The sequence below is a fragment of the Prenolepis imparis genome, unplaced genomic scaffold, assembly GCF_030444845.1.
Source record: "Prenolepis imparis isolate NDT839.2.m4 unplaced genomic scaffold, iyPreImpa1.0 SCAF_1, whole genome shotgun sequence".
Taxonomy (NCBI): domain Eukaryota; kingdom Metazoa; phylum Arthropoda; class Insecta; order Hymenoptera; family Formicidae; genus Prenolepis; species Prenolepis imparis.
Window position 1 is genome coordinate 25,431,831 of NW_028141159.1, and position 21,375 is coordinate 25,453,205.

Sequence of the window (21,375 nt, forward strand, 5' to 3'; positions counted from 1 at the left end):
GCTACTTTTATTTAATTCAAACAAAACGCTATATTTCATTTTTACATATATTAATTCTTCCAATTACATTCGACACATATTAAAATAGAACATTATCGAAAAATCAATAGTATTCTCAAGAGAGATTTTATTAGACAGATTTTATTTAATTTATACATTTGAGACAAAACCGTACTAATTTCTATTTACTTCTAAAAAATTTTATAATGATTTTATATTTAAAGCACATTTTTCTTTTTTCTATATATTAATAAATCTTTCCCATTGCTTATATACAAATGTTCTTTGTCATTATCGTAGTCAATTTAAGAGGATATAAAATATATTACAAATTAATATTATAACAATACAATTATGCTAATTGTTTAATAGCATAATATTATTTCTTCTTTTATCTTATTTTCTGATAAGAATTTGAATGATATTTTAGAATTATTTTCTTCTCACTTGAGAATTCTTCAGAGACATGCTAAAATTATTAACTATAATATATATTATCTCTGTACACCAAAATTTTATCAATATTAACATAAAATAACTTGATATTCTGATAAATAATATTTATCGAGTACTGACAGTATATACATAAAAATTACCAAAATCGTACAGAAATCATGAACATCATTCAGTATAATTTGCTAATATATTTGATTCTGCGATGAAGTTTTTTAACTAATTTTATTGCACTGTGATTTTCTATAGCCGCGCAAATAATTTAATTTTACTTCCCGCAAGTTCTACCAATAATCTTTGCGCCTAGAGTAAGTAAAAAACTTTTTTTATAAACATAATTTCATAGTTTGTATATAAATTTTATTGTAATTTATTGGTTACTCTTAAAAAAAACGAGTTTATTATTAATTGAAATGTTTTATAAATGAATATTCAAAATTCGATAATGTTCCGGAAATGTTCAAAGTTAACCGAAGATATTATCACGACGCAAAGTTGAAACCGATTTTATATGATAAAATACAGCTTACAATTTTTAAAATTTTGTGTATCTGTTCATAAATAATATGAACGCAAAAAAATGGTAGTTTAAAGCAATTGAAAGGATGTTGTTCTTGTTTTATTCCATTCTGCAAAAAAAATCATAAAAATATACATGAAAAAATTTTCGTGGATGTCCCTTAAGACAAAACACGATAAAAATGGTTTCAACTCTACGACATGAATATAAGCTAACAAAATCAAAGTTGTAATGTTGTCAAGATTATTTGAATGTAAGTGTATATGGAATAAGATATTAAACCTTTGAATACGACGCGCCACTAGTGGCTTTCCTCTAAACAATGTTTTGGGTCAAGACGTCACTACAATGACTTCCCTCTAAACGATTGTTTGGAACAAAACGTCACTAAAGTGGCTTCTTTTTATTATATATAATGTTGCTAAATATCTTATTATTGAAAACTTTACGTAAATTTTTGCTGTTATTATTATTATTATTATTATTGTTTAGTATTATTGTTATTATAAGTATTATTGTTATTATTATATTACTTAATATGCAAGATGAAAAAGTTCTCTATCAATATCTTTTTCCATTTCTGATTTGTATCGCTTATAATTTTTTTTAAATTATATTTTGTCATCATAGAAATATTTTCATGTTTTATTTGTCTGCATTTGTTTTATCAAAAAAAAAAAAAAATATTCAACGACAGTATTAAGTATGATCGCCAAGAGTTCACAATTAAGATATACTTCCATTTCTTAATAGTATATTGATAAAATCTTTGAAGAAAATAATTATTTGTTTGTCGACATATCATTATCAGGTGTATATTATTGCTTTTGAGTTTGTAGTTGTATTAGTAGTATTATTTTTAATTATTTTATTTCTTTTAATTTTGTAGACTTGTTCGTCCTAATATGGTTATACTAAGTGTAATAAAAGAAAAATTATTAAGCGATACAAAATCAAAAATAGTGGGAGATGTTGATAGAGAATGTTCGCATCTTGCATTAAATAATAGAAAAAATTTACATAAAGTACGAAGGCGAATATTGAATTCATCGGAATCGGAAAACGAAGTCGATAATTTAGATATTTAGAAGAAACAGAATGTGAGGAAATGAATAGATCACATACAAATTGCAATTAAGAATATTCAAATTTGATATGAATGGTTCTGGCATAAAATCTTATCTTTATTGGTTTTCCACTGCGTTAGATTATTTTCAATTATTTTTTTTCTGAAGAATTAGTCGCATTTATTGCAGTAAAAGCAAATATTTACTGTCACTATGCAATGAATAATAACATACGTTTTTTCTCAAATAGTTATGAAAAAGAAACTACAGTAAATAAAATTTTCTGTTTTTTTTTCCATTAAATTACTGATGTCGCGAGTAAAAAAATTACATTATACAGAATTCTAGTCAAAAGATAGATTGCGTACAGATATTTTTAATCAGATTATGTTTCGAGACAGATATATGTTTTTTTTATTAAAAATGTTACACTTTAATGACATTACAACAGTTAGTTCTGATCGATTGATAAAAATACATGAAGTTGTTAATAAACTCCGCGCATCTTTTAAAAATTATTTGTTTCCATTTCGTAATTTATGTATAGATGAAAGTTTATTGTTATTTAAAGGAAGATTAAGTTTTAAGCAGTATATATTCCGTCTAAACAGATTCGGCATAAAATCTTTCGTTTTGTACGATTGTAAAAGTGGATATATTCAAGCTTTTATTATTTATACAGGCTATAATTCTAATGTAATTCTAATGTAATTTTAATGTATCAAATAAAAAAGCACTTGGAATATCAGGCAAAATTGTACTTACATTATTAGAGTCATATTTAGGCAAAGGGCATATGTTATTTGTTGATAATTGGTATACTAGTCCGACATTGTTTAATTTGCTTCATAAAAATAATACAAATGCTTGAGGTATAGTAAAACAACGACGGAAATATATGCCAAAATTGAAAGAAAAATTAAGAAAGGGTGAAATATATTTCCGCTCTACAAACAAGTTACTTGCAATCAAATGGCAAGATAAGCGAGAAGAATACATGTCTGTTATCGACTTATCATTACAATACATATTATCTACTTATCATTCAGCAGAGTTCGTACATATAATAAAAAGAGATTATCGAACAATACAAAAATATTGCAAAAATATTTCTTTGCAAAATTGCAACATTACAGAAATGTTACAAAATGTTGCTGCAATAATTTTGTGGCGCAAAATTTGCAGAAATTGTAGTTTTATCAAAAGTAAAATTGTTGCTCAAATCTTTTGGCCCACGCCCAACGGGCTCTTTATTAACAGGGATTTGAATTTTTATCATTTGGGCCGTCGCGTCTAACTTCAAACGCTGATAAATTTTAGTAGACTACGATTTATAAAATAAGATGTGGTTTTGAAAAGTTCTTTTTACATACTTTAATTTTGTAAAATCAATTTTTTGAGGAAGTAAAAATTTATTTAAGATTTTCAAAAAAACAAAATAGAAATCAATTTTTTCTCAAATTTAGACATCTTCGATTTCCTTCAAAAAAATCTTTAAAAAAAGTAGAAATTATCCCCTTTAAAACGAGTCCAGGATCAAGATGGGTAAGCGTTTAGTTTTCAAGATACAGTCCGTTTTAGGACCGAGCACATCACCTACGAGCAGTGGGTGTACGCTCGCGCTTGAACGAAAAATAGGAGTTCCCATTTTAAAAATTCGAGTTGACCTTCAAATGACCTCTAAACTTGATGTCAAGTTCAAGATAAACATCAAGTCCCTTTTTTTAACCCTACAACTTTTGTCTGGGGTGTTTTCCCCCTAGAACATGATTAAAGTTAGTTATTGATAGATTCTTCTGTCCTATACAATTTGACCCTTAAAGGTCATCTTAACCCATGACTTAAGTACCTTTCTGAACGTAATATTTCCCGCTCTTTCCGAATCCGGGGTAAAAAATGGGGGTTTCTATATAAAAAATTCCAGTTGACCTTCGAATGACCTCTAAACTTGATCTCAAGGTCAAGTTCTAGGTCACCATCAAGTCCCTTTTCTTTAACCCTACAACTTTTGTCTGGGGTGTTTTCTTCTTAGAATTCGATTATTCTGAGTTATTCAGGGGTTCCTGTCTTTTTTGAACACCCTGTATACACACACACACACACACACACACACACACACACACGTTTTCTACATTATTGGAACATTTTAGTTTTTTTATTATTTACCTTTTTATTTTTTTTTATTTTTTACTATTCTTTATTTTACATGTAAAACCAACAAATTTTTTAATAAACGGATGTGATATATGTATATACATATATATGTTTCTTAGTTTTACTACAAGATAAGGAAAGATAAAAAAGAATAAATAGAAATCTTCTATTGATGTGAAAAGTGCGTGTGTAGTGCATGAAGTTCGTCTGTATAGTAATTAATAAGAAATTCGTCATTCTTTTTTTACAGAAGTCTCATAGCAATAAAGTTTCCATAACAACAAAATAACACATATGAATATTTGTGCATCTAATGTTGACTCATTTTGGTGATGTGAACATATACAGTTCCAATAAAAGTATATTGTAAAAGAACGATTTCTAAGTTAACGTGTGTAACGCATATGAGCGAGAAGAGTACGTCCTTATCACAATTAATTTTTGATGTTTTTGATTGACTGTGTTGAATCTACGACGAGTTTTGTTGGTCAGCTGACGTGACGATACATATATATATATAATTAAATTTATAAAATTAAGTAATAAATATATTAAACGTGTATTTAAAAAATTGATTTTAATATTTGCAGTAATTGATCACATCTTGTGCACAAGTTGGACTACATAAGTATTCTTATTGGACAAACATCTGGTATTACTTATAAGTCGTATAATATTGTCAAAAAATAATTCAAAGCAAATTCAAGGTAAATATGTTGAATAAATATATTAATATATTATATTTATATAAAATAATTAATATATTATTAATATATTAATATAAAATATACTAATTCTTAAATTTAATAATACTAAAGATAAGAATAAAGTTCCGAAAACCGACTGCCTCCGATTTCGATAAAATTTTGTGAAAAGCTTCCTATTAGCTTAAAATGGATGTCTGTAAAGGAAATTTTGGCGACTCCTATAAAAAAAGTCATTTTTTAACAAAAAATATAATCTAACTCAAACCTATGTCCCAGGGATGAATCAGAACTTTGCTTTATCTTGTAAAGTACACGTGTGAACAAATATAGACCACGTTTCGCGCTGAAAGCAGGGGGCGATGGGGATGAACCTCGCTTTGCGTGAAAAGTTGCAAACCCATGTCGAATTTCGCAAATATAGACCTCATTTCGCGCTGAAACCAGAGAGTGATGAGGGTGGACCTTGTTTTGCTTGGAAAGTTGCAAACCCATGTGGAACCTCGCTTCACGTGCAAAAGTGTATGCGTGGACACAGTGGGTTCCGCCCCCCTGCGGGGGGCCCCACTACCAAAAAACTAGACACATAGGTCTGGGTGGAACCTCGCTTCGCGTGGAAGGATGATTTAATTGTTAATAACAATTTAATAAACCATAAACAAAACTTAAAACTTTTCGGAGTATATTCAGAACAGTAACCTTAACATATTTTGTCAAGGTCAAGACAATCTCTCTCTCCTATTTACCTTATTATATTTTTGGGTGGACTTCCGAATACGACCCACGCCCGATTGCTATGAATTTTTGTAGAAACATTGTAAATAATGTCAAATGAATGTCCTTAAGTGGATTTTCACCGATACAAACATTTAATGCTAAAAATATTAAAATAATGTTCTGTATAAATTATTGTCTATTTACGATTTACAAATTACGAAACAATATGGCTGATCATTTGTGTGAGTTTCTGTGGAGGCGAGATGTAAAAAAACATAAATTAGATCCATTAAAAAAATTAATTGAAGACATTAAAGATGTATAATCTGGCTAAAAAAAGAATAATATAAATTGTTTCTTGTTGATGTTTTCGTTCTGATATTCTATTTTTGTATTTCTTAGGATTCTTTATATATGTATATTGTATATCTTAGGACGCTTTATATATATTTGGTATTAAATGTGTTATGTTATTTGAATATATCTTTCTTGATTGTCTATTGGAATTCACTGTGTTTAGGCATTCCAGGTGTCCCATTTTAAAGGACCCACTCAAATATCTCATTGTCAGAAACACTGCGTTAAATCGAAAAATGTTTCCTACAAAAGTTGTAGGGTTTCGAGGGGGACATAACATAGTAATATTCATTTGAACTTGGACGGCATCTCCAAGGTCAAGTGAAGGTGAAAATTTGAAAGTGAGAAGGTGAATTTTGAAGAAAATAAAAAAATGCTTCAGATAAAAGTTGTTCAAATTAATTAGTAGAAAAAGATGTTATAATAAAAAAATATGGGTTTCCATTTAAAAAATTTATTCTTACCTTTACTTGACCTTGGAGATGCCGCCCAAATCATATGAATATTACTATGTTATATCCCCCTCGAAACCCTACAACTTTTGTAGGAAACATTTTTTGATTTAACGCAGTGTTTCTGAGATATTTGAGTGGGTTCTTTAAAATGGGACACCCGGTGTACTTTACAACGTGAAGCGAGGTCCACCCTGGTTACCGGCGGGGAGGGTGCGGGAGGGGGGCCGAAGGCCCCCCCGTGTGTGTGTGTGTACCCATGTGAAAAGGCCCTATTCTATATAATTACCGACAATAATTTATATAGAAAGTTATTTTAATATTTTTAGCATTAAATGTTTGTATCGGTGAAAATCCGCTTAAGGACAATCATTTGACATCATTTACAGTGTTTCTACAAAAATTTATGGCAATCGGGCGTGGGTCGTATTCGGAAGTTTATCCATATTTTTTACTATTTTTTGTTAAAAAATGACTTTTTTGTAGGAGTCGCCAAAATTCCCTTTACAGGCATCCATTTTAAGCTAAAAGGAAGCTTTTCACAAAATTTTATCTAAATCGGAGGTAATCAGTTTTCAGAACTACACCCAAAGATAATATTATAATATAAATGTACAATATACAGGATGTTTCATTTTAACAAGCTAATATCTCGAAATAACAGAGTTTTAGAAAAAAAATGTTTTAGATAAAAATTGTAGGGTTTTGAGAACGATATAAGATGGTGTTATTGGTGTGACCTTGCATAATCGTTTGAAGATTACGTAAAAATCATCTTCAATTTTTTAAATAAAACATACAACCTACTTTTCATTGTATAGCTTATCTTGAGAGCATTCCAAAACACTATAATAAAGTATTTTTTATTGACTATTTTTCGAATTACACAGGAGCTTGAAAGTTATAATATTTTGACGAAGAATACAAAATATCTTATAAATTATTTAGTTTTAGGTAATCTTATCTTAATATTTTTATGCATAGAATAATAAGACGAATTCCTTGGTGTAAAGAAAACATAGTTGCTTTTAAGAAAAAGTATAAAACTCGCAATATGCAGTCTTATATTTTTTCTTAAAAGTAATGTGTTTTCTGTACACCAATGGATTTATCTAATTATTCTATATAAAAGTATTAAGATAAGATTACTGAAAACTGAATGTTTCATAAGATATGTTGTATTCTTTGTCAAAATACTGTAACTTTGAAGCTCCTGTAACTCGAAAAATAGTAAAAAAAAATTGTTTTATTATAATGTTTTGGAAAGCTCACGAGATAAGCTACAAGTATATGTAATAAAAAATAGGAAGTTTCATTTAAAAAAATTGAAGGTGATCTTTATATGACCTTCAAACGACTATGCAAAGTCAAACTAATAACACCATCTTATCTATACCCCTTGAAACCCTATAACTTTTGTCTAAAACATTTTTTTAAAAACCTTATCATTTCGAGATATTAGCCTGTTCTAATTAAAAAATGGGACATCCTGTATATATACAATTATATGAATATTATTATACATGTGTGAACAAATATAATCCCTAAAATTTACCTTTTTTTAAAAAAAATGTAAAAAAGGGCGCCAAGTGCAGTATTTATATTTATTATTAATAATTGTTTACAATACATAAACAACTCATGTAGACGTAATTTTAAAATCTACAGCACATTGTCATCTATCAAGCATCTGTCATCATTTTCACACAATAAAAAGGTTATTGAATTACGGTCGCGATTCATAAAATCGATACGCGAGTGTCACTGATGTCATCTCTTGTCAAACGGTTTAGTCGTAAATTTTTCCGACGTTTTTTAATGTAAAATTCTAACATCAATATTTTACATGATGATATCTCCGTTCATGATATTTATAGAGTAATAATAAAGATCATTTTATTATATAATTTAATCCCAAGTTTTTGATTAAACTTAACAAGAACTCAATCGGTTCAGCCGTTACTGAGGACCAATAATCTGAGGTACTCTCAAATAAATGACTTGCGTAAAGATACATGGTCCGTCTCGTCGCTACGCCTGACTTGGCGCGAAACACTACTGTGTCTCTTGATTTATAATATTGTACATTTATCTGTTTGTATGTTTTTATGAGCGGTTACTTATTTTTCAAGTGATGAGTGCTAATTAATACATACTATGTATATAATTATTTTAGATAAATCAAAGGAACTAGTGATTCGGTCTCGTCAAGACGAGACGAGATTAGCTCAAGTCTCGTTTCGATCTCGATTTGGTCTCGAAAATTTCGATCTCGTCTCGGTATCGGCTTGGTCTCGAATATGACAATCTCGTCTCGGTCTCAGTCTCGAGTCGAGATTCTCGGTCTCGATAATCATAATAAGTGTAGCGTCATTTTCGAAAAAATTAAAAGGCAAATATTTGATGCATAGCCAGTTGACAATCATAAAATTCGCTTTGAGATAACAGGGTTGTACATTTCTTGTCTATAAAAACAACTTACTTTAATGAAAATATTTTTAAATATAAATTTAATTTATAGTATTTATACTAAAATGAAATGGAATTCTTTTCATAATTCTATTAGATATGAAATTTGTTCTTTCTATAAAAATGCATGTGACATATATATATAATATGTGCAAAATCTAAATCTCTATGTAAAGATATTATACTTAAATTATTTTTACATTTTTACGCTACCTATTAAAATGCTTGATTAATCATCAGTTATCCATGTGCCAGTTGCGGTAGCGTGATTTTCTTTTTATAAGCATTATTGTAAATTTTTGGGTGACAAGATAACAAATGTTCTTTTAAGTCACTTGTATTTGAGTCTTTCATTTTTATAAATTTTTTTACTTTCTTTTCACTTTTGTATATTAAATATTTTCCGAATTTTACCTTGTCTTTATCTATTAAATAAAAGAAATATTTTTTCAATACACTCAACGTCGACGAATTAGGCACCGATTATTCCGTACTCTCGGTTTTCGAACTGGACATATTTTTATATTTAATCTTCATTTCCAAAAACGATATTCAATTATGGAGACTGTTCTGTGGCGAAGGCGCCTAATTTAAGTATAATATATTTTCATATTTAACATAGAGATTTAGATTTTGCACATATTATATGTCACATACTTCTTTATAGGAAGAACCAATTTTATATCTAATAGAATTATGAAAAGAATTCCATTTCATTTATTAGTATAAATTGAATTTATATTTAAAAATACTTACTTTAAAGTAAATTCTTTTTGCACCAAAATAATAAATAAATAATTTAAAAATAATTTTTAATTAAAAATATTTCAGATTAAAAATATCACAAAATTCGAGAATCTCGACGAGACTCTCGATATCGCCGAGACTCGTCATAAAAAGGTCTCGTCTTAGTCTCGAATTCAAGTTTTAAGTCTCGTCTCGGTCTCATCTCGGTCTCGTCTCGGTCTCGATGCCGAGACCGAGATCAGTCTCGGTATCGTTCGAAACACTAATTTATAGAATGCAACGAGATAAAAAAAAATGAAAAGAAACGTATAAAACAAAACCGCGACCATTGCGACATGAAACAGCGATAAGATTTCTTCTTTTGGATTTCTATGAATACGAGTCCATATATTCTGATTCGCAGAATGATGTTTATATAACAAATGAAAGCAGTGTTTTATAATTATAACAAATTAAATATTGAGTTCGCGATTTATTTACAATTATTAATTTATTATACGATTCTCGATTCCGTATCGTATATTTTTTATTAATATGGTATAACCGAGTAAATGCAGATTTAAATAATTGGTTTTGACGATGTATTATTTAAAGCAAAAAGTTTCTCTAATCAATATTTAAAACAGTCACAATTACTCATGCAAAGAGAAGAAAGCGAACAAGAGAAAAAAATAGAAAGAGAAGAATTTAAAAGTTCGCGACTTTCGTTTCGACTTTCAGACAATCCAAAGATACAGCTGTGATTCACGCTTCATTTTTCATGAACAAACGTATGTGTACAAACTTAAGCGAAGGAAAAGAAACATACATTGGCACAAGTTCTTTCATTCTTTCATATCTCCGTTTCTTCCTCTTCTGATTCCTTTCACTATCACATGGACACTATTTGAGGAAGATATGGGTCGTCTGTATGTTTAGAATAAAAGGCTCCCAGTCGATTCGATTCTTTTTCTCTTTTCACGGCGCGGCTTTCTCGTTAGCGTTGCTGGCAAAAGAAAAAAAAAAACGCGATTTTTTTTTACGAAGCGATTTAAAACGTCCAAGCTATGAGCAACCTCGCTGATTAAAGTGTTGAAGCGGCGGGCCTCCTAGAAAGATGTCTTATCCAAGACAAGAATGTGCCAGCCGCGCGCGACATAAAGGGGTTGGAGGGCCATCAAAAATGCACGGGCACGAAAAAGTCGGGTCGACAAGCATACGCGCCTTTTTATTATTTCATCGATCGAAATATTTTTTTATCCAACAAACGTATAATTCTGCAGAGTAGAGTATACAATTAATATATCAAAGTTGATTCAGCAAACAAAAGCAATTTTGAATTATTAATTCCATTGTGTCAAAATTTAATCGAGTATTAATATATAAAATTAATTAAATTTAATATAAAATAATAAATTTAATTTAATATAAAATTAATATAAAATTAATTAAATTTTCTTTATTTGCAATAAAAGTATTATTATTAAAACACGAGCAACATTTTCCTGTAAAATATGAATAGATATTGATTTGTTCTATATATATATTACTGATAATTTTATATTTTAAAAAATACCATAGATTTCAATAGCATTATCGTATTTTAATATTCGTATATTTATATAATATAATTTTGATTATATATAATTTTATGTGCGGATCTTTCTCTTCAATAAAACGAATCTATACGGTCTTTTCAATGAAATTGATCTTTAATTTTTCTTAAGTCTGATATTTAAGGCTTCTTTTCTTAAGTCATTATAATTACCTCTGTTTCTCTTATTGTTAATAAATCACAAAGCATTCGTGATTGCAATGAGACGTCCTCAAAACCGATTTAAACACGGAATTAATGAGCGAGAACCAATCGCAATACTACTTGATGTTGATTACAATTAAAATGCTTATCATTACGGTCTCTCCGCAATTGAGACCAATTAAATGTATATACTGTACCCTGTGTACATCCCTATTATAAACATTAATGAATCTAAAGTACCTAGCTGAATAAAATATAAAGTGGTCCAGCGTTTCACAAATAACATTTGAAACATTTCAAGTATCCTTTACATATTATTCATATACATATATGTGTACTGCAAATAAATATAAAACGAAAAATAATATTTATATAAAAGCTAAATATGTGAAATAAATCTATAATTTTATCTTGAAGAATATTTAATTCGGAAAATTTCTATTAAGTACGTACGTTTCGATCACTTTGCTATTCCTACTGAGAAAAAAAAAACATGTATATATTTTATCAAATTCCATAAAATATTATTCATCATAATTTTTTTATATGCATTTCTCATATATGTATAATACTGTATGTCTCATGTCTCATTACACACTAATCCTTCAATATGTTCTAATTTTACGAGTATCTCTCAGGCTAAAGAAAGTTCAAGATACATTAGCGTATAACACAAATCAAATGATCAAATAATAAGAAACTTTAATATACTTAAAATACTCCTTCGTGTAATCATTCACGCGCTAGACCATTCTTGCAAACTGCACTTTCGCAATTTTCTTTATCGCATAGTATCCCCTTGTATTTTTGCATCGTATTATCAACAACGACGATAACGTGTACTAGGAAATCATAATGGTAATGAGATCGCGGCTGGATAATACATCTCCAAAGTACGAAGTGCATGCGACCTACGTTCTTTCTCTCTCTCTCTCGTCAGGCACGTTCACGCAAATAAAATTCGAACCTTAAATAGCGCGACTGCATGAACGAAGGGGTTAAAAGGCCTGTGCTTGAAATGAAAAACGTACATCGTTTCGTAGCAAAGTAATATTCTATCGTTGGAATAATATTCTGCTTATTACGTGCGTGCGACTTACAAAATCGCTGCTCAAGACGATGTTTATAGTACAGATGCAAATGCATGTTCTGGGAAATTTTTTATTCTCACAGATAAGCACAGTTCATAATTAAGACCTATTTAAGCCTGTATTTTTATCTCACGTAGCGTCTGAGAGTCACCGGAAGTATCCTATTCACTGCAAATACTATAAAGTAGGAAAGATTTTTATTTTTTAAGTCAATCTTAAAAAAAGATTTTTTAAAACTAAATATTGAAAATATAAAGGAATAAGAAATTATTCGTTTTGATATATTTTAACAAAACTTGCAAGTTTCATGAAATTTTCACTCCGCAAAAATAAAATAGAATGTTTTAATTCATCAAAATTTGAAAAAGCAACCGATATAATTTTGGCATATAGTGATGACTAGTGATTCGGTCTCGCCAAGACGAGACGAGATTAGCTCAAGTCTCGTTTCGATCTCGATTTGGTCTCGAAAATTTCGATCTCGTCTCGGTATCGGCTTGGTCTCGAATATGACAATCTCGTCTCGGTCTCAGTCTCGAGTCGAGATTCTCGGTCTCGATAATCATAATAAGTGTAGTGTCATTTTCGAAAAAATTAAAAGGCAAATATTTGATGCATAGCCAGTTGACAACCAAATCATAAAATTCGCTTTGAGATAACAGGGTTGTACATTTCTTGTCTATAAAAAGAACTTACTTTAATGAAAATATTTTTAAATATAAATTTAATTTATAGTATTTATACTAAAATGTAATGGAATTCTTTTCATAATTCTATTAGATATGAAATTTGTTCTTTCTATAAAAATGCATGTGACATATATATAATATATGCAAAATCTAAATCTCTATGTTAAACGTAAAGATATTATACTTAAATTATTTTTACATTTTTACGCTACCTATTAAAATGCTTGATTAATCATCAGTTGTCCATGTGCCAGTTGCGGTAGCGTTATTTTCTTTTTATAAGCATTATTGTAAATTTTGGGGTGACAAGATAACAAATGTTCTTTTAAGTCACTTGTATTTGAGTCTTTCATTTTTATAAATTTTTTTACTTTCTTTTCACTTTTGTACATTAAATATTTTCCGAATTTTACCTTGTCTTTATCTATTAAATAAAAGAAATATTTTTTCAATACACTCAACGTCGACGAATTAGGCACCGATTATTCCGTACTCTCGGTTTTCGAACTGGACATATTTTTATATTTAATCTTCATTTCCAAAAACGATATTCAATTATGGAGACTGTTCTGTGGCGAAGGCGCTTAATTTAAGTATAATATATTTTCATATTTAACATAGAGATTTAGATTTTGCACATATTATATGTCACATACTTCTTTATAGGAAGAACCAATTTTATATCTAATAGAATTATGAAAAGAATTCCATTACATTTTAGTATAAATTGAATTTATATTTAAAAATACTTACTTTAAAGTAAATTCTTTTTGCACCAAAATAATAAATAAATAATTAATTTAAAAATAATTTTTAATTAAAAATATTTCAGATTAAAAATATCACAAAATTCGAGAATCTCGACGAGACTCTCGATATCGCCGAGACTCGTCATAAAAAGGTCTCGTCTTAGTCTCGAATTCAAGTTTTAAGTCTCGTCTCGATCTCGTCTCGGTCTCGTCTCGGTCTCGATGCCGAGACCGAGATCAGTCTCGGTATCGTTCGAAACACTAAAAGGAACGGAAAGTTGATACTAAAGGATATATTTCTTTTCTTTTTTTGTCAATTCATATATATATATATATGTATATATATGTTTAAATCAACATATAATTAAATATTTGACACATAATTTTTTAAAAAAATTAATTTAAAATTAATTTAAAAGGTTTAGGAAAAATAATGATCATTAAAAGAAGATACTTTTGGCAATTGTTGTTTATCTGTCCATATTTATTGTTTATTTATTAATTTTTAAAATAAAAATTAAATAATTTATTAATATTAATTATTTATTAATATTAATATTAATATTAATATTTATTTAATATTATTGATTATTTATCAATTTATTTATTACATTATTAATATTAATTTTTTTTTATAATATTTTATTTATTTTATTTTTATAATTATATATTGTACATCATTTTATGCAACATATTTTAATGTTTAATATTTATATCTTGGATGTTAATTTATAGAATGTTGAATAATAAACAAGATATTATTTCAAATAAAAATATTGAAATAGAGATGATTACTTTTGCGATAGATGAGATGTTAAAACCAATTAAACTTGAGGATTCCACTGTGCAAACTTTTTTATTTATTTTAATTCATATAATAAAAAATAAACACGCATTTATATTTATTTATCTGCACATTTTACTTTTTAAAAAATAAAAATTGTATCTCAGTAGTTAATAAATTCTAATCCATTATTTATATAATGTATATAAGTGTGTGTGTGCGTACATATAGGAGGTGTCTCACAACCTCCGTACAATATTTTATTAGTGTGTTCTAGAGGTAAAAAATAGAATAAAAAATTCTAATACAAAAATGTTGAGGCTGCAACAGTTTTTGAGTTATAAGCGATCAAAATTTGCCAATGATATACACGCACTGAATTACACATGTATACGTGTACCGATTTGTCATCTATTACTGGTTTTATTATTTTTAAAATAAAATAAGCTGTGCAGAAAAATCAATATCACACTATCTTGAAAAAATCAATAACAGATGACAGATCGATAGGCGTGTATGTTTAGTTACGGACGCGCGAGTTCTATGCTATATCATTGACAAATTTTGATGGTTTATAATTAAAAAACTATTGTAGCCTCAACATTTTTGTATTAAAATTTTTTATTCTATTTTACTTCTAGCATACGCTAATAAAATGTTGTACAAAGGTGAGATATCCTGTAAATATATGTATATATATATTTAAATTTCTTAATTTTCTGAAAAGTAAAAAGATGATTTTAAAATCTTTTTTAGAGAGGTTATTGGTTTCATTGATGAGATTGATGGTCCGAAAATTGTTGGCAAAGCACAACATTATCGATTGCTAAAATTTATTTTAAATAATAATAGTCGTCATCGAATTCAAATAGTGGTATAAAATGCTGAAATCGAGCGGATTCAGTTTCACAGAAAACCAAATCGAGTAATTAATAAATTTTTTAAGAAAGATTATTTATCTTTAACAACTATTAATATTTATATATTATTGTTTACTTTGAATATACTTAAATATACTTTTTATTCTTATTTAATTTAATATATACAATAATAATAATAATTATATATATGTTACTTTCTAATCTAATATTACTTTATGTACTTTACAGATTATTCAAATTGATATAGTGAAAACTAAAAAAACGAAATTACCGGAGTTTAATCAAGGAACTCTTCCTTACGGACTTATTATTCCTTCAAATACTATTATTAATAATTTGGGTTCTTTTGACCTTAAAAAGATAATTCACGCAGTTCAACCTAAATTGATAGAAATATTCCGGATTACTTGAATTCATGTGTTCGTAAGTAATTCTAAATATATCATATATGATTTAATATTGTCATATACATATATAGTATGTTCTTATATTTATGTATGTTTTCTTCTATTACATTTTCTTAAAATAAATACTTTTAAATAAAATATTTTTCAGTTATACGAGGATATGTTAAAACAAGATTTAATACTTTCTCAAATAGTTTTAAAACTATTGGTACTGGATCAATTACAGATGGTCATTACAAATTAGAAATTCAAATTGCTGATTACGAAGCTAATGATAGTTTCGAGAAAGGAAAAAATATGGAAATAAAAGGATATGTGAAAAATTCAAGTAAATTATATTAAAAATCTTTAAATTTCGTAATAAAATATTATTGTATCATTTTTTATTGATTTTTATGAACTATGTATTTATTTTACAGATGATGTCTTTTATATATCTTGACGTTGAAAAAGTATCTGATATTAAATTAATAGGAGACCAAATTTTATCATTAGCACAATTATTACAAGGTGCAAAACCTATTATAAAAAGATATTTTCCTAAAAAAGATGCAACTTCTGACTTGCCAACTAATAAAATTATTCGCAAATAATTAAAAAGTGTATTTGTCATGTTTTCAATGTGTTTTTCGTTTCTTATTTTTAGTTTATGAGTTATATGTATGCATATAATTAAAATATAAAGATAAGATATATATTATATAAATCAAGTTCATTATTCTAAGGTAATATAATGTAAAAGTAATAAAAATTGTAATATTAACACTATATTACTGTGTATTCACTTGAAAATTATAATAATAAACAATAATATTAAATATATATGATAAGTATTTTAGTATTTGGATTGCTTTATCTGTTTATTTTTATTAATGTAAATAATTAATTCTTATATATATATATATATATATATATATATATATATATATACACTACCGTCAGAAAGTTTAAGACCAAAGTAATAAATAAAGATTCTCGAAAGAATAATTTATTTTTACACGTTAAAATATGATATTCCGCTGATTGTTTTTTTTATTAATAGCTAGAAGATCATGTTACAACACCATAAAAGTAAAAATAGCTTGCATTATTTTTTAGAAAGAAATAATAAATAAAATTAACAAATTTTTTTGGTCTTAAACTTTCTGACGGTAGTGTATAAATGTGTGTGTGTGTGTGTGCGCGCGTGTGTGTGTGTGTGTAAGAGTTTTATAAGAGTATTAATATTATATTATTGTAATTCTTTCTAGTTTATTGCATATAAATAAATAAAAATGTTATATTTTATTAGCTATTATTTTATATTACACAATTTTGATTAATTGCATAGTATAAAGAAACAATCACGCTAACATAATTAATTATTACTTGTAATATACTAAATAAATTTCAATATAAATATAAATATAAATAAGTTATTTAGTGCAAAGCAACATACATCAGTCGCGCATTCGATTATCAATAACGCGCGTTCCGGCAGGGCTGTATATAAAGTGGCAGAGACTGTGTCTAGCTCAGCCGTAGCGAAAGGGTTAAACTTAATATTTTATTTTCCTAACTTGATGAGAAATATTTACTTTTAAAAATTAAAAAAATACATAAATATTTATCAATCGTTTCTCATTACAACGCAATGTACAATACTTGGGACATTGTCGTTTGCGAATGCAAAATCAATCCGTTCAAGCTATCAAACAAATCTCAGTATCAAACAAATCTCGTTTGAGATCCGAGCCATTACTTCAACGTCCTTTTACATGCAACTTTATATATTCGACGTTAGATATATTTGCATGAAGGTTACTCACCGTTGGCAGCTGTGTTCCTCCAATTTTCGATGATCTCGTAACAGCACTATTATCACCACTATACTATCATTACCGTTTTCATATCTGAAGGATTTTATGTCTGTAATGGATAGGTATACTCCAAATTCTTTCTGAATTTGCCTCATCTAGTTCGCATTTTACAGATTAACGTTGTTAATGTCGATTTGTCCTTTTCTAAAGGTAGGTTCAATTTTAGATACCAACGGTTTTTCTTCTTAAACTCTCCTACAATTTTATAAAATAAGTATATTTTATTATTTACAGTATATACACACATATAAACAGGATGTCCCTAAACTGGCGATAAAGATTTTAATAACAAATTCTTTGTAATATTTTAAGACAAAAATTCTAATACGAAAATATCGGGGCTATAGTATTTTTCAAATAATAAAAGTTTAAAGATTACGAATGACAAGCTAGACTTTTGTGTGCTCAGAAATAGCAAAATGATCAGTGGTAAAAGTGCATCCATGTCAAATAACTTTGTTTTTATTGATTATAATTTCATCGTGGAGACAGCTAAATATGACAACTGACACATATCAATATCGATATATTAAACTATGGAATAAAAACGTTTTTAACTGTTCTTATGATTCATTACGGAGAAACAGAAATACATTTTTAATGAAATCTTGAATATTTTTACAATAATACTATTATCAAAAGCATCCGATTCATGGAATCGTAACTGGCAATAGTGAAATTATTGTAGAATTCATAATCTTTAAACTTTTCCTATTTGAAAAATGCTATATCCTCGACATTTTCGTGTTAGAAATTTTGTCTTCAAAATATTACAAAGAATTTATAATTAAAATCTTTATCGCCAGTTTAGAGACACTCCGTATATATATATTATATTTAACACATTATTAAAATATATAAATATTTAATATATTAAAATATAAAAGTACTACAAATTATATTAGAAACTATAATCACAAAAATAAAGAAATATATTTTCTTATAATTATGAATATTACATTGTTTATTGAAATATGTGCGTGATATATGAATGTAAAATATATATAGCTATATATATATTATATATATATATATATATTTGAATTTAAAATTAAAAAAACATGACTTAATTATTTTAAAAATTAACTGTTTCGCAGATAAAAATAAATACTATTTTTCTATCTACTTATTATATTTTAATTCAATATGTTTATAAATATTTGTTATAGATAAAGATATCCTTTTATCTACAATAAATATTTATAACATTTTAAATTAAAATATAAGTACATAGAAAATGTTTATTTTTATATATATATTTTGCATAAACATAACTTATACATTTATGTTATATTACATGACATATAGAAGTATGTAATATATACATTTATTTTATATTGCATTACAGGAAAATATCTAATATATATACGTTTATATTACATTACATAATATGAAAACATATGTAATACATATGTCTATGTTATGTTACAATAACATATCATTTGAAATATATTTAACATATAAATGAAACATCTCAAAGTTGCTGACATAGAGCCGTACCAGAACGTAACATTTACCTGTATAAGTAATATTACATGTAACATTCATGATAGTCGTGTAATATTACATACATGTCTACGTTACATGTGTGGTTTGCTGGGATGCGAGTATCACTTTACATGCCTTTTTTAGAAAAGGATTATTTTAATATATTAATATATTATATTTTAATAATGTTATTATATAATATAAACTACACAGCCAAAAAAGTTGTACACTTGAAAAGTAGTAAAAAATTGTGAAAGTTTAAAAATTTATAACTTAACTAATAATTATAATATCGAGGTGTTTAAAAAACAAAAATAAAGTTTGAAGTCTGTAGTTTGAGAAAATTTTAGTGCCATTACGTGGAATGATTAGTTTTACAATGGCGAATGACAGAGTGAGAACCTGCAAAACTGATAGAAAGTCCACTTTCCTGAATTGCACAGTGTGAATCAATTGATATAGGTAGCTCAATGGGATTAAAAAATTGAAATTCAAACTTTTCTCTTTAGAATGTGCTTTTTTTTATCTTTTCTTTCTTTTATGCGGGGAAATCCTCATGGATACCCTCCGATTCCCGAGGAAATAGTGCCGAAACGGCGAAAACCCCGTGAATATCCTACTCGGACTTGTTTACGCGAGATGCCCGGCACGATTTGCATCGCTTCAGGACAAGCTTTATTTTCGTTTTTTAAACACCTTGATATCATAATTATTAGCTGAGTATTTAATTCTTGAACTTTCACAATTTTTTTACTACTTTTTTTAAACGTACCGTTTTTCTTGTTTGTATGATCGAGTGTATATAGGACAAAGTATGCTAAATCGTACTCCCAAAGGTAAATATTAAAATTGCAATAAAACTATCAAAAAAGTGACAAAATTTTTTTATTTATTTGAAACTATGGTTTTTTGTCAACGATATACGCGAAACATTAACACAAATTTATCATTGTTTCATATCGTAAAATAAAAATTTTTAAAAAATATGTAATACGATTTACAATACGCCGGTTTGCTGAATTGTACCCATGAATTTTTAAATCATACTTCTAACAATAAAATTAAAATATTCTAACAAAAATGAAGTTTTATACGAAAGTTCTCAGTCTGCAACAAAACATATCTATAAGAAAATGTCATATTTATAATTATAAATTCTCTTAAAAAATTTAACAAAAATACTTTTTGTATAATACAAAAATATAAATAAGTATTACCTCAATATAATTGTAAAATTTGATAATATTTTCTTCAATTGTCTATCTAAATATAGAGTAAAAAAACCAATGCCTAAATAAAAAAATTAATTTAGTAAATCATAGCAGTACGATATAGGAAAAAGTTAGTGGTACGTTTTACCGAACTTGCCTTGTGAATAAAAATTTGTGAATAAAAACATAATCTTGAAACTTTTTGCCGATTTTTCAACAGTTCCATTATAGGATTAAATAAGATGAAAAAATGATTTAATAATAAGTTTAATTGCTTTTCTTTCTCAATGTGATAGCTTAAGCACGGAGTGCCGAAAATTACATGAAAATCACGCAAAATAAATTTATAAACTTAGTAACGGAACGCTTGAGAAGAAAACAAACATTGCGGCATTCGAGGGAGGCTAGCTGCAATACAACAGCGTTAACACATTAAAATATTTTAACTCTGATTACAAAATACAGTAGAGGTACGATTGAACGAACGGTACGATTTAGCCTATTTTCCCCTAATTAATAAGCATTATAATTGATTACTCGTTTGTGCGTAAACAATCTCATTGCTGCGCGATCGCGGTAATAAATTATCGTGTAATTAACAGTTTTAGTTTGTGACTGAAATATATATTGATTAACTTTCATAACGACCAAGTGACTCTCCGCCAATTTGACCACCTATCTTATTCTCTCTCTCTCTCTCTCTCTCTCTCTCTCTCTCTCTCTCTCTCTCTCTCTCTCTCTCTCTCTCTCTCATCTCTCTCTCTCTCTCTCTCTCTCTCTCTCTCTCTCTCTCTCTCTCTCTCTCTCTCTCTAGTACTCTGCGTTGATACCACTGCTT

At 27.6% G+C, this 21,375-nt stretch overlaps 1 long non-coding RNA gene across 4 annotated transcripts in view; it reads right to left on the reverse strand.

The window, feature by feature from the left end:
• LOC145937791 (uncharacterized) overlaps positions 1 to 18,075 on the reverse strand; it is a 39,584-nt gene extending 21,509 nt beyond the window's left edge. For 3 of the 4 annotated variants that reach the window (XR_014425643.1, XR_014425646.1, XR_014425644.1), the window contains exon 1: positions 17,788 to 18,075. This is a non-coding gene — a long non-coding RNA (uncharacterized LOC145937791). Of the gene's footprint in view, positions 1 to 17,002; positions 17,667 to 17,787 lie in introns of those variants that run through there. The other variant, XR_014425645.1, reaches the window with a different exon arrangement.
• Between the last annotated feature and the right edge of the window lie 3,300 nt (positions 18,076 to 21,375).